Genomic DNA, 12,571 nt, shown 5'->3' with positions numbered 1-12,571 from the left:
ATGTTGATAATGTAGATATAAGTGAAAATGATGTGTGGATGAGAGTTTTTGTCCAAAGCCTTGATGGAGAGGCTAGGAAGTGGTTCAGAGAATTAACCCAGAGATCTATAACAAATATTGAAGCATTATATGATGAATTTTTGAAGCAATGGGGAGATAAAAAAGACTTATTGTATTATCATACAGAGTTTAGTAACCTGAAGAGGGAAATTGGGGAATCAATACCTGATTTTAATAAAATATTCAATCGAATGTATAGTAAGATACCAGCTGAGGTAAAGAATACCCCCACCTCTGCCAAACTCACTTATGCCAATGCTTTTGACTTTGATTTCTTCCTGTTATTGAGAGAAAGAAGATGTACTACTCTAGCTGATATGCAGGATGCAACATTAGAAGTGGAATCTAATATCATGGCTACAGAGAAGCTAAAAAATCAACCTGACAGAAAGAGGCAAAGAGGTCAGGATTCTACTTCTTCTGCATCATCTTCAGAGCCTAAATTAGACAAAATGACTAAGATGATAGAGTCTTTGGCTGCCGAAATTTTTAAGCTAAAGGTTGAGCAGAATTCAGGGAAAACAAGGCAGCAACACACATTTGCTCCAAGAAATCCAAATCCTTTCAGAAGAGCAAATGACCAGTTACAAATAATGCAAAGGGGTGAACAATAAAAAGAAGAATAGAAAGTTAAAGCTCCCTTCCAAAATGTAGTCATGGAGGAGGAACAATTTGAAGAAGATGAGGATGAAATTCACTGCATGGAAGATAAAGGCAGCACTGCGTTTTTGACATTGGTTGAGTATGAACAATCATTGATGCAGGAACAAGATAGTCAAGAATGGGATAGAGAAGTTGTCCTACAAGCTGAACAGCAGCATAGATATAACCTGAGGTTGAATGCAAAAAATGTCAAAGAAAATCCTTCACAAAGAGTTGTTGTCCAAACAGAACCACAGAATATTAAGCAGAGAAGACCAGCAATTGATCTAGTCATCCTCAAAGCTCCAGTTCAAGAGGTAAAAAGTTCTGATAAATCATCTTCTTCTTTCAGATTTGAGTCAGAAGTTCAGAAATTGAAAATATTTATGCCTCTGGTTGAGTTGGTGAAGAGTGAAGTATTTAGGAAGCCTATCCTTGAAGCCCTTGAGCTAGGAATCACACAAACCTCCACTGAGTCTGTTAATTTGCAAGATGACAAACCTACCATGGTGCTTAACCCCATGATTAAACCTGCTGATAATAATTCTCCATCTTTTTATGTCTCATTTACCATTCATGATAAAATCCTCCACAATTGCCTGCTAGACATAGGGGCCAGCCACAATTTAATGCCTAAAGCTGTCATGAAAGAGTTAGGCCTTGATATCACCAGACTCTATCATGATTTATTTTCTTTTGATTCAAGGAAGGTGAAATGTCCTGGATTGATTAAAGATCTGGCCATTACTTTAACTCAGCTACCCATGAAGAGTATGATGATGGATATTGTGGTAGCAAATGTCCCTCCTAAGTTTGGCATGCTGCTATCCAGAGGATGGATTAAGAGACTAGGTGGGACATTACAGAATGATTTATCTTATGCCACTGTCCCAGTGTTTGGAGGAGAAAGTAGGAGATTGTATAGAGAAACACAACTGGCATACATCATCAGTGATGAGAAGAATCCTAAAAATCATCCTATGTATGCAGTGGACACTGATTTTGGAGTATGCATTCTCCAAATAGAAGAATCTCGGAAGGTCAAAATGCAGCTCAGGAAACCAACAGTTTAGGCCGAGCAAGAGCAAGGAGGTCAGGTTTGGGAGATGTTCTTTGATGGAGCATGTACCAAGGAGACTGTAGGAGCAGGGGTGGTGCTAGTATCTCTACAACAAGAAAGCATTCAACTGTCTTTTAAGCTGGTTTTTCAAGTGACAAACAACATAGCAGAATATGAAGCTTTGCTGTTGGGTCTTAATGCAGCAACGGATAGAGGAATCAAGAATCTAAAAGTGTTTGGAGATGCTAATGTGATCATCCAGCAAGTAAATAAAATATTTCAGGAAAAGCACCCAAGGTTGAAGGCATACAGAGACGAGGTATGGAGAATCAGGGATTCTTTTGATTATTTTTGTATTTCATATATTCCTAGAGGTCAAAATCATCTTGCTGATTCCCTTGTTGTTTATGCTGGTCTATTTATACCTCCTATGCCTCCCATACTAGTGTATGAAGTTCAAATGAAATATAGACCTTCCTTGCCTGATAATGTCCACCATTGGAAAGTTTTTGAAGATGATAATGAGATAAATAGGTTTCTACAAGTTATTAATGAGTTTTCCGAAATGCAAATTGACCAAGAAAATGATGCCTTGTTAGAAAATCACCAGTCCCAGTTTAGAAATAAAATTGGTAAAGACAGTATAGTCCAGCTTCCTAGTAATCATATTCCTAAGGGCCTAATTCCTCTTGAAAGATTGTTTGACCAGAATGATGTGCCTTACAAAGCTGCCCAAAAAGAAGACCAATCTGCAGTCTGTAAGCATGATATAGGAAGTCCAGGTCAGCCTAGGTATGTGAATTTGTCCACTCATTTGTTTGCTGATCAAAGTGCTGAATACTGCAATTTAATGAGGCAATTTGCTGATGTGTTTGCTTGGGAATATAGTGACTTGAAAACTTATGATAAGAATATAATTTAGCATAAAATCCCTCTGGAAAAAGACACTATTCCTTTCAAACAGAAGTTGAGACCAATAAATCCTATGCTTCTTCCTATAATTGAGAAAGAAATTAAAAAATTGTTGGCCGCCAAGATCATTGTTCCTCTTAGGTATTCAAAACGGGTAGCCAATCTAGTGGTGGTAAGGAAGAAAAGTGGCGAAATCAGACAATGTGTTGATTTTAGAAATTTGAACAAATGCTCGAAGAAAGACAACTATCCTTTGCCAAAAATGGAGAATTTGCTGCAAAAGGTTTCAGGAGCTAAGGTGATGTCATTTTTGGATGGATTTTCAGGCTTTAATCAGATTGTTATGCACCCAGATGATCAAAAAAAGACTGCATTCACTACTCCTTGAGGCACTTTTATGTATGCCAAAATGCCATTTGGATTGATGAATGTTGGAGCCACCTTTCAGAGAGCTATGGACATAGCATTTGTGGGAGAGAAGGACAAATTTGTGCTTATCTACCTTGATGATATAACAGTTTACTCCAGCAGCCGCCAAATTCATTTGCAGCATTTGAAAAAAGTGTTCTTGAAGTGCAGAAGGTTTGGAACCTCAGTCAATCCCAAAAAGTCACAATTTGCTTTAAATGAAGGCAAGATGTTAGGACATATTGTGTCTGCTGCAGGTGTTTAGATTGACCCAGAAAGAGTCAAAGCAATTCAGACTTTGTCTGTCTCTAGATAAAAGAAGGATATTCAGTCTTTTTTGGGGAAAATTAATTTTGTCAGGAGGTTTATTCCAAATTTTGCAGAGTTGGTTAAGCATGTGACCTCCATGTTGAAGAAAGGATTAGAGGTAAGATGGATTGATACAGCAAGACAATCATTCGAGTCTATTAAAAAAGCTATTATGGAGGCTCCCACTTTAATAAGTCCTGATTACAGCAAGGAGTTTCGCATATTTTCTTTTGCCTCTGAAGACACAATTGCAGTAAGATGAAGAAGGTTCAGAACATCCAGTAGCATTTTTCAGCAAGAACTTGAGGGACGCTGAACTAAGGTATTATATTATAGAAAAACAGGCATATGCTCTTATTAAATCCTTAAAGGCTTTCAGAGTTTATATTTTTCATTCAAAAATAATTGCATATGTGCCTTCTGCTGCAATAAAAGATGTCTTGACTCAAACTAATGCTGATGGAAGAAGGGCAAAATGGATTGCAAAGATGATAGAATTTAACATAGAGCTGAAGCCCACCAAGATGGTCAGAGGTCAGGGGATTGCCAAACTTTTAGCTGAAGAAAATTACAGGTCTTTAGATATTGATTTCCTGAGGACAAATGCAGAAAATGGTCAGACAAATGAAGAAGAGAAAACAATTGAAACATACCGAAAGCAGTTAGTGGCCGAGAATCTAGCTTCATGTAATTGGTATGCTGAAATAATTAATTTCTTGTTGAAGCTAGAAATCGCTTTAGGATTCACTCAAAGTCAAGCTAGAACTTTAAAGCTTAGGGCAGCAAAATATTGTATCAATGAAAATCTGCTCTACTGGAGGGATTCATCTGGAATATTTTTAAGGTGTCTAGACAAAGAACAATCAATAGAAGTGATGCAACAGTTTCATTCTAGCATGTGTGGAGGGCACCATTATTGGAAGACTACAGCCCATAAAATTCTCAGAGCTGGGTACTATTGGCCCACTTTATTTTCTGATGTGTTTGCTTTTGTTAAATCTTATGACAGGTGCCAAAGATTTGAAGGAAAACAACAGTTGAAATCCCTGCCCCTAAAACCAATCATTGCAAAAGGACATTTTCAACAGTGGGGCTTGGATTTTATTGGAGAAATCAATCCACATTCCAGTGGCCAGCACAGGTGGATATTAGTAGCCACTGATTATTTCACTAAGTGGATTGAGGTAGTCCCTACCAGGAAGGCTGATCATCATGTGGTCATCAAGTTTATAAAAGAAAATATCTTCACCAGATTTGGTTGTCCACAGAAACTAATCACAGATAATGCAGCAGCTTTCAGGGCAAAAGAACTAGTGGAAATGTGTGATTCAATGGGTATTAAAATTGTTCATTCCACCTCATATTACCCACAAGGAAATGGTCTAGCAGAATCCTCTAATAAAATTCTGATCAGGATAATTAAAAATTTGTTAGAGGACAATAAAAAAATCGGGATTCAAAGCTCAAGTATGCACTGTGGGTTGACAGAGTGACGATTAAAAAATCCACAGGAAACTCTCCTTTCAAGCTGGTATATGGCACTGACGTTGTATTTCCAATTCAACTAACTCTCCCTATGGAAAAATTCCTTCAAGAAGAGCAGGATGAAGAAGAAGACATGGCAAAGAGAATCACTGATCTAGCAGAAATACATCAGATTAGAGAACAGCTGGTTGAAAAAGCTGCAGCACATCAGAGAAGGATCAAGGAAGCCTTTGACAAGAAGGCAAAAACAGATAATTTTCAGGTTGGTGACTTGGTTTTGAAGTGGGATGCATTGAAAGAGAAGAAAGGAAATCATGGGAAATTTGATGCTTTTTGGACAGGGCCTTTCATTATTTCACAGATTCAAGGGAACGACACCTTCATATTGAAAAGTATGGGAGGAGAGATAGTTTTTGATGGCCCAGTTAATGGGCGGTTTTTGAAAGTTTATGTTGTTTAAGGTCTTTTGGCCTTAAAGGTTGTAAATATTTTGTTTTTATCAGTTTTGTGCAGGCAAAATAGACTCCATGCCCAATGGAACACTAGGAATTTTGATTAATTGGTTTTCAGCTGGAAAGGCATTGGTCTGCAGGTTCTTGAGACCTCACAGGGAGGATCTCATCCCCAGAAGGAGCCAGTGTTAGCTCTGCTACATGCTGCTGATTTTACAAGAGAAGGAATAAGTTTGGTCCTTGGTTGCTGGCTCAGAGATGGTTTATAATGGTTATTATTGTCTCTCCCTCTTTCCCTCTACCTCCATTTCATCCTTCTCTCTCTTTTTCCCTTTTCTCCTTATAGCTCCCACACCTTCGTTTCCTCTTTTCCCATGAATTCCCCTTATTCCTTTTTTTAAACCATTTGATCCCTGTTTTTGTCTCAAAACCCCTCATAAACCCTTTTTAACTAGCCCTCAGGTCATATTTGGTTTTAACATTATTTAACCTTAAAAGCCCCGATAACCCTTTGTAAATCATATTAACTATTCTTTTTGTTTTACCCCACGCATTTAATAAAAATCATAATCGAGCCCGTCCCTTGCCTTTCACGTCAAACAATAAACCCGTGTATTCATTCCGATCTTACCTCACCAGGATCCAACGATAGATGCTTCTCCCGCTTTGCAAACTTGCACATGTGATAACCTGTAGGGGAAGCGGTTTCGCGACTGTCAAATCAGACACGCGGCACTCAATAACTCGTATCGCACCCTCCCTGGACGTTTACTACCACTTCCCATAAGCGGTGCGGGGAAACCACTTCCTGCCACTGTACTCGGCTCCCCACCCATTAATATGTGTTCATCTTCGCCTCCCGTCAGCCGTTGGATCATTCCCGCCGCAATCCAACGGTCATCATTCATCTGTTCACATGCCTCCCAATATCCCTCTTAGATCTAATCTCAACCGTCAATCTGCCAGATCTAATAGCTAGCATTCTTTATCAGCTCTTGGTTCATTATCCATACATTTTACATGTTTATGGTAGTCCTGTGCACCTGAAGGAGAAAAGAGCCCATGTTCAATACTCTACGCAGTTAATATTTCAGCTGCCACATTCAAAGACTGCACGATCAAGGACAAGAAGAACGGCTTCGAACAGATCAAGATATAAATTAGTCATGGAGCCTTGTACACATTACATTCCATATGCTCAGAGAGGACATCAAAGTACCAGAGAATGTAAAATTTGTTAATTAAAAAAGTAAAAATGTATCAGAGGCCCATAAGAGTTTGTAAATGCAGTTGGTGGTCAGTTATGACCCCTCCATGCTTAGGGCAGCAGAGCAATTTTGTGAAAAACTCCATATATACTGAAAAACAAGAGGTAATCAGGTTGATGAGTGTTATTTTGCTGTACGGTTCAACTTCTGGATATTGTAACTGCTGTGATACCTGCAACGTCTAATCTTCATTTTCAACTAATGCAAGCTTCTTTTGTTGTTAATTGCTCATTGTCCACTTCTTCTTCTTGTTCCAGGCTATGCCTGTTTTGCATTTATTCATGTGCTGTTAATGTTTAGCATTAGAGGGGCTATCATCCCACCTTTGTGTTAGGATTTAGCATGTATCATTGAATTTGTTTGCAGGTTTCTGTTATTTTAATACTAGATAGTTGTCATCCTGTCTGTGTATTAGAAAACATATTTACAAACCTTTTAACTGGTTGCAACTGGCCATCACAGGGTCCTGTGCATCTGCTCGTGTGATCAGTGTTCTCCATCATCACATTTTCCTTAAACTATGAGTAGTTGGTGGTCTAAAGCCTTGTAGTCTGGGGGTTTTCACCCATGTCTAGGGTCAAGCACAGTAGAAGTTGTTATCTGGCTTGAATATGCAACATTTCATTCATTCATCCACCAATCTATCCAACATCTTGTTGAGTTTGTAATGTTCCCCAGCATCTTTGATATACAACCTAGGAGAGTTTCTTGGGGTGATAACAGGAACTTCTTCAATGTAGTAGAGATCTTCATCATGCCCTTAGCCAACCTTAGCTTCGATACCATGTTGAGAAATCTAGAGGGCAATAGTTAGGATGATTTCTCTATTCTTGATAACTGCTTGTGATATATTTTTAATTGTGTTACTTATTCACTTATTTAGTTATTCCTTTATTATTATGTTCTTCTTATCATCAAACATCTACCAAAACAAGAAGATCAACAATAGACAAGAACAGAAGATATAGTTTGCAAGCCAGGGTCAAAACCTCTCAACTTGAGAGGAAAACTCGTAAATCTCTTCTCTTATTATATATTCTTCAATTGATGAATTACAGGTCCTCTAGACCAAGACCAATACCCTTCCAAGACCAATTCCAACCTTCTTGATGATATGCTTCCTTTTTCCAAGTCAAACCCAGTCAAATCTCTTCCAACAACACAACTTCGACCCCCAGCTACAAAATTTCAGCCTCTACTACATGTCTAAGATTTTTGGCCCCCTACAACTGCTACTGCATCCACACGTGTGAGAGAAAATTAGCCTTCTAAGGCCTTACAACAACTTCACTTGAATTTATTCTTTATCTAAGGCTAGAGAGTGACCTATTATTCTCCTCTTCAAACAACTTCGATCTTCTTCCGACAACTTGAGAATTTCGACCTTGATGCAACAAACCATATCCTTTCTTGTTTGCACGTGTGAGAGAGAATTAGCCCAAAAAATCATTCATTCATCCTTCTCCTTCTTCACTAGCCTTCTTGTCCTTCTCCTTCATATAGATGATGAGAGGTGAATGTGTGTCCAATGGAGGTCGAGTTCCCTCCTTTATATAGGATTATAAGGTGGACGAGGCTCCTCAAAATAGGATAACTTCTTAGTTGTGAGTACGACTTGGTCTTGGAAGGTATTTGGACACTTTTAAATACAAAAATAATTATTTTTACAAGTTACAATGTGCTTGATGGGGCCTTCAACATATGACAATGAATCTTTTGAATTCTTGACCTAAGACAAACCCTTGAAGCACTGGATGGGTGCTTGACCTCTAAAATAAAAGACCTCGAGAATGAAACCCATGCGCCAAAATAGAAATAGTATTTTTTCTTTGATTTTACAAACAAGAATCAAAAGTACATTTCGTATTTATGACGAATGAACCCAGTTACACATTTTTCAATAGGAATTCCACTAAGAAACTTTCCTTATACTCTCTAGCTTAACCTAGTATTGATCCAAAAAATCCATTTTGGGTTGATGGAGAGGAAGGTGATGAAGAGGTGGTTGCTCAACAAGTTCTAACAATCGACCAATATCTTGCTATAAGAGATCAAATTAAGGATGAAGAGATTGTTACTTTATAACTTCGTCTTTCTCATCCACCTAACGCACTCTCATCCAAATATTGAATCCCAAAGTCTGAGCCTCTCTTGCTACAACATAATTATCACCATTGGAGCATGAATCCTCTTTTGATGAAGAACATGAGTCAACTTCAAATATTGTCGAAATCACCCCTAGGAAAATTTTGAAAATCAATCAAGGGCGACTAAACATCAAAAGGAACAAAATATTAAGATCTTACAAAATCATAGTCATGTTTTTGCTTGGGATTGCATTGGCATGAAGGGAATCCACCATGATTTGTGTACTTATCACATTTACATCAAGTAACATTTTAGACCCATTCACTAACCTCAAGGATGAATGAATCCTTCTCTAGGAGACATAGTCAAAGAGGAAATATAGAAATTACTTTAGTAAAAATTATTTACCCCATTTTTGACAACCAATGGGTCTTCCCTCTTTTTATCGTACCCAAGAAAAGTGGAAAGTGGATAATTTGTGTTGATTATAGAGAATTAAATAAATATATTCATAAAAACCACTTCCCATTTCCATTCATTGACCAAGTGCTAGACAAATTAATAGGAAAGAAGTATTGCTCCTTCCTCCATGGTCCTAGCGGATACAACAAATTTCAGATTACTCTAGAATATCAAGACAAAACTACATTTACTTGTCCTTAGTAGACATTTGTGTATCATGCTATACCATTTGGGCTTTCAAATTCTCTTGCAACCTTCCACTAAGTTATAATTGGGATATTTTATAACCTGATTCTTGATTATGTAGAGATTTATATGAATGATTTCACAACTTATGGTAATATATTTGAATTGGACTGAGCTAATCTAGAATAAGTATTGGTAAGATGTAATGAAAGTCATGCAACCTGTTATCCTTTGAGATAACCTAAGGTCAATTGGATATGCCAAAGCATCTAAAATATTTTGTTTGATTTTAATGGTTGGATGACGAGTGAACTGCTTTTTAACAAGTGCCTTAAACTTAAAAATATCATTAATAAAACAAAAGGCTATTCTTTAAATACATATGGTTATTTTGATTTTAAATGGGATGGATAAGAAGAATATAGAGAAGTATAAATGATTTAATATTCAGATAGAGTATTTCACCATTTATAAGCAAAAATTAAGAAATCTGTGTTTTCTTAATTAACAAAATATAATCAAGTCATTACAGAAATCTTGTGAAATTTAAACTCAAAGAGGAATTTACAATAATAGACAGTCCTGTAAATTAATCTCTTAATTAAACTACAACTTCACAGTGGATTGAAAATGAAACTGAGATTCACTTAAATTTTCAATTGGATGACTGTAAAAGAATTAAATTATATGAGGAATACATAATGGAAAACATCATGAAAACAACTCACAGAGAGACAAGCCATATGAAGTAAATCCAAAATCTTTTATTCAATACAAAGTGCTCTAGCTTAGTACAAATTTGTCTGGTAACTAGCTCAAGGGTGTAACCTTGAATACTTCGACAGAATTAAGTACTTAAACAAAAATAAAAAATATTACAATAAATTTCTGAGCGACAAGGCATGCTATTATTTCTTAAAATTAACTAAAAGGGAAGGAATTCAATCAAAAAGAATGAATCTGCACATATGGCCTTGTTTTGATGGAAAGTTGTTGCTCAGTGGCCACTATTCTAGTGCTGAACTGGCACAACTTTTCCCACTGTTATTCATATGGAATTGATATTTTAGTTACTCTATGGTAGATCTCATCTACCTCAATATACTTGGAAAAAGTTGGTTTTACAGTAAAAATGTGTTTTATCTCATTTTGAATAAAACATATGTTACTGATGGCCTCGTAGAATGCCCTGCCTGTCAGGGAACCTTTGATATTGGAGGACTTGGTTGTGTCTTTGGCAATGTCCTATAGATTCTTCAAGTAATCCTCCCCGGTCATTATCTTATCATTGATGACAAATAGTGAAGGCAAACCCTTCTTGTTTAAGGCATCAATTCTTGTGAAAAATTTGTTGACTGCAATCTCCAAAGTGTGACACTTCTCAGTTAACTACACTACCAAGTTCTGTTTAGTCAAGACTTTCTTTACCTCCAGAATGGTTTGTCCTGTCATCCACTCCTAGATCATCCAGTTCATACTTGTTCTTAGAATTGAGAAACCTTATTATTTTGTTGGCTGTAGAAGGAGTCTCTCCTAGTTGAGCATTTATATTGGCAATTGTCTGGTTTGCCTTTTCCATTAACTCCTTCTGCTAAAAAATGATCTAGATAGATGGCCATATTTCATAAATCTCTTCTATGATGTTGTTTGAGATAATTTCTTTGACACTACCAAGAGTGTAGCCAATGGAAGACTCAATGGTTGACTTCTTCCATGCTTCAACTTGATTCTGAGCTCTCTGAAGCTCTACTGCATGAAAAATGTCAAACTTATTTTGATGATCCTCTAGTAGTTTTACTTGATCATGTAGTTTCTTAATCTCTTTAGGGTGTAGGGACATATTTTGAACTACATTGGCCAACTAGCCTTCAGCCTCTCCTGTACTGGTGGTCGCTGATATGGTAGTCAGAATGATTGTGATAGGAAGTGCTTCAAAAGGAGCAGTCTATTTAGCAACATTTTCCTTTTCCTTGATTAATTTCTCCATCTCTGTCTCCATCTGCTTAAGCTGAGCAGATTGCTCCATGATGAGTTTCATCATGTCTGCCTTTTTAGTCTCTGTTTCTACAATATCCTTGGCTAGAGGATCTTTAGTAGCTAGGAGTTCCAAATGTTTCCTTAGTGCTGCTATATCCAAATTATTCTTTTTGATCAGCTCCTCTGTAGCATTGATGTTTGCAGGATCATAACCTAGTTTGATTACCAAATATTCCAAGGTTTTAATCTTGGTATCTTTGGCAAGAGCTGAAACTTTCTCCATCTTTAGCTGTGACTGAACATTTGCTAGTGTGACCTGTAATTTGGAAAAGGTCATAATTGTGCTAGTTACAGTAGAGAAGATCATTTCTCTAGTCTGTTTATGTATCTCCATTTGGTCAATGGGATTTATGTCCTTGACATCAAACTCAAAAGATGTCTTCTTATAATTTGATTCTCCTTTGGGCTAAGGAACTTGTGCCTAAAGGAATGGCATCTACATTTTCCCCTTCTTTGAGTTAAAGGCTGACAATAGCCTACTTTGGGCAGTAGAGGTTTTTTTCCAAAATTGGTTGTATGTGTTTGTCTTCAAGGCTTCATTTCCAACCTTTATTTCCTTGAAGATATCCAAGATTCTATTATCTGGCTCACTTGAAGTAGATGTACCTATGTGCATAATCTTCTGCTACTCTTGTGAGGTCGTGGAGGTGGTATGAGACTGTGTAGACTGATCACCCACTAATGAAGATACAAGAGTCTCATTAATGGTGATAAGAGTCTGTTTCTATGAATCTTTGCTAAGGATTACTCTGGAACTAAGCTTAGCCTTCTTTCTGTACATGATTTTAAATCCCTCGCTGAAGATATCAGTCCCTAAAGGGGACTCTTCCTCTCTTCTCCTTTTGGTTGTCTTCTCTTGCATTGTAGGAGTTTGCACTATTGATGAGGAGACTTGTTGTTCTTCTGCCTCCTGTAATGTGTTCTCTACCCACTCTGGTTGATTCTTATACTTTTCTATTTCTGGCCTGGGTGTGTGAAAATAAGGAGTAGACTTGGTTTCTACCCTTAATCTAGAAATGATCCCTAATGGATCATAAGACCAAGTAAAACTGAGATTAAACTGCATTTCCTTCAAAATTTTGTCTGCTTCTTCCCCTGCTGTCCTATTGTTGCAAATGAATGGACCAACCTGCATTTTTATCTTAAACTGAGACTTTTTCTTGGCAGCAACAAAATGGACTTCATCCATGTTGATCATCTAC

The sequence above is a fragment of the Pinus tabuliformis genome, chromosome 7, assembly GCF_031772625.1.
Source record: "Pinus tabuliformis cultivar Carrire ecotype Pingquan chromosome 7, CPIR1, whole genome shotgun sequence".
Lineage (NCBI taxonomy): Eukaryota > Viridiplantae > Streptophyta > Pinopsida > Pinales > Pinaceae > Pinus > Pinus tabuliformis.
Note: the sequence above shows the minus strand (reverse complement) of the source record.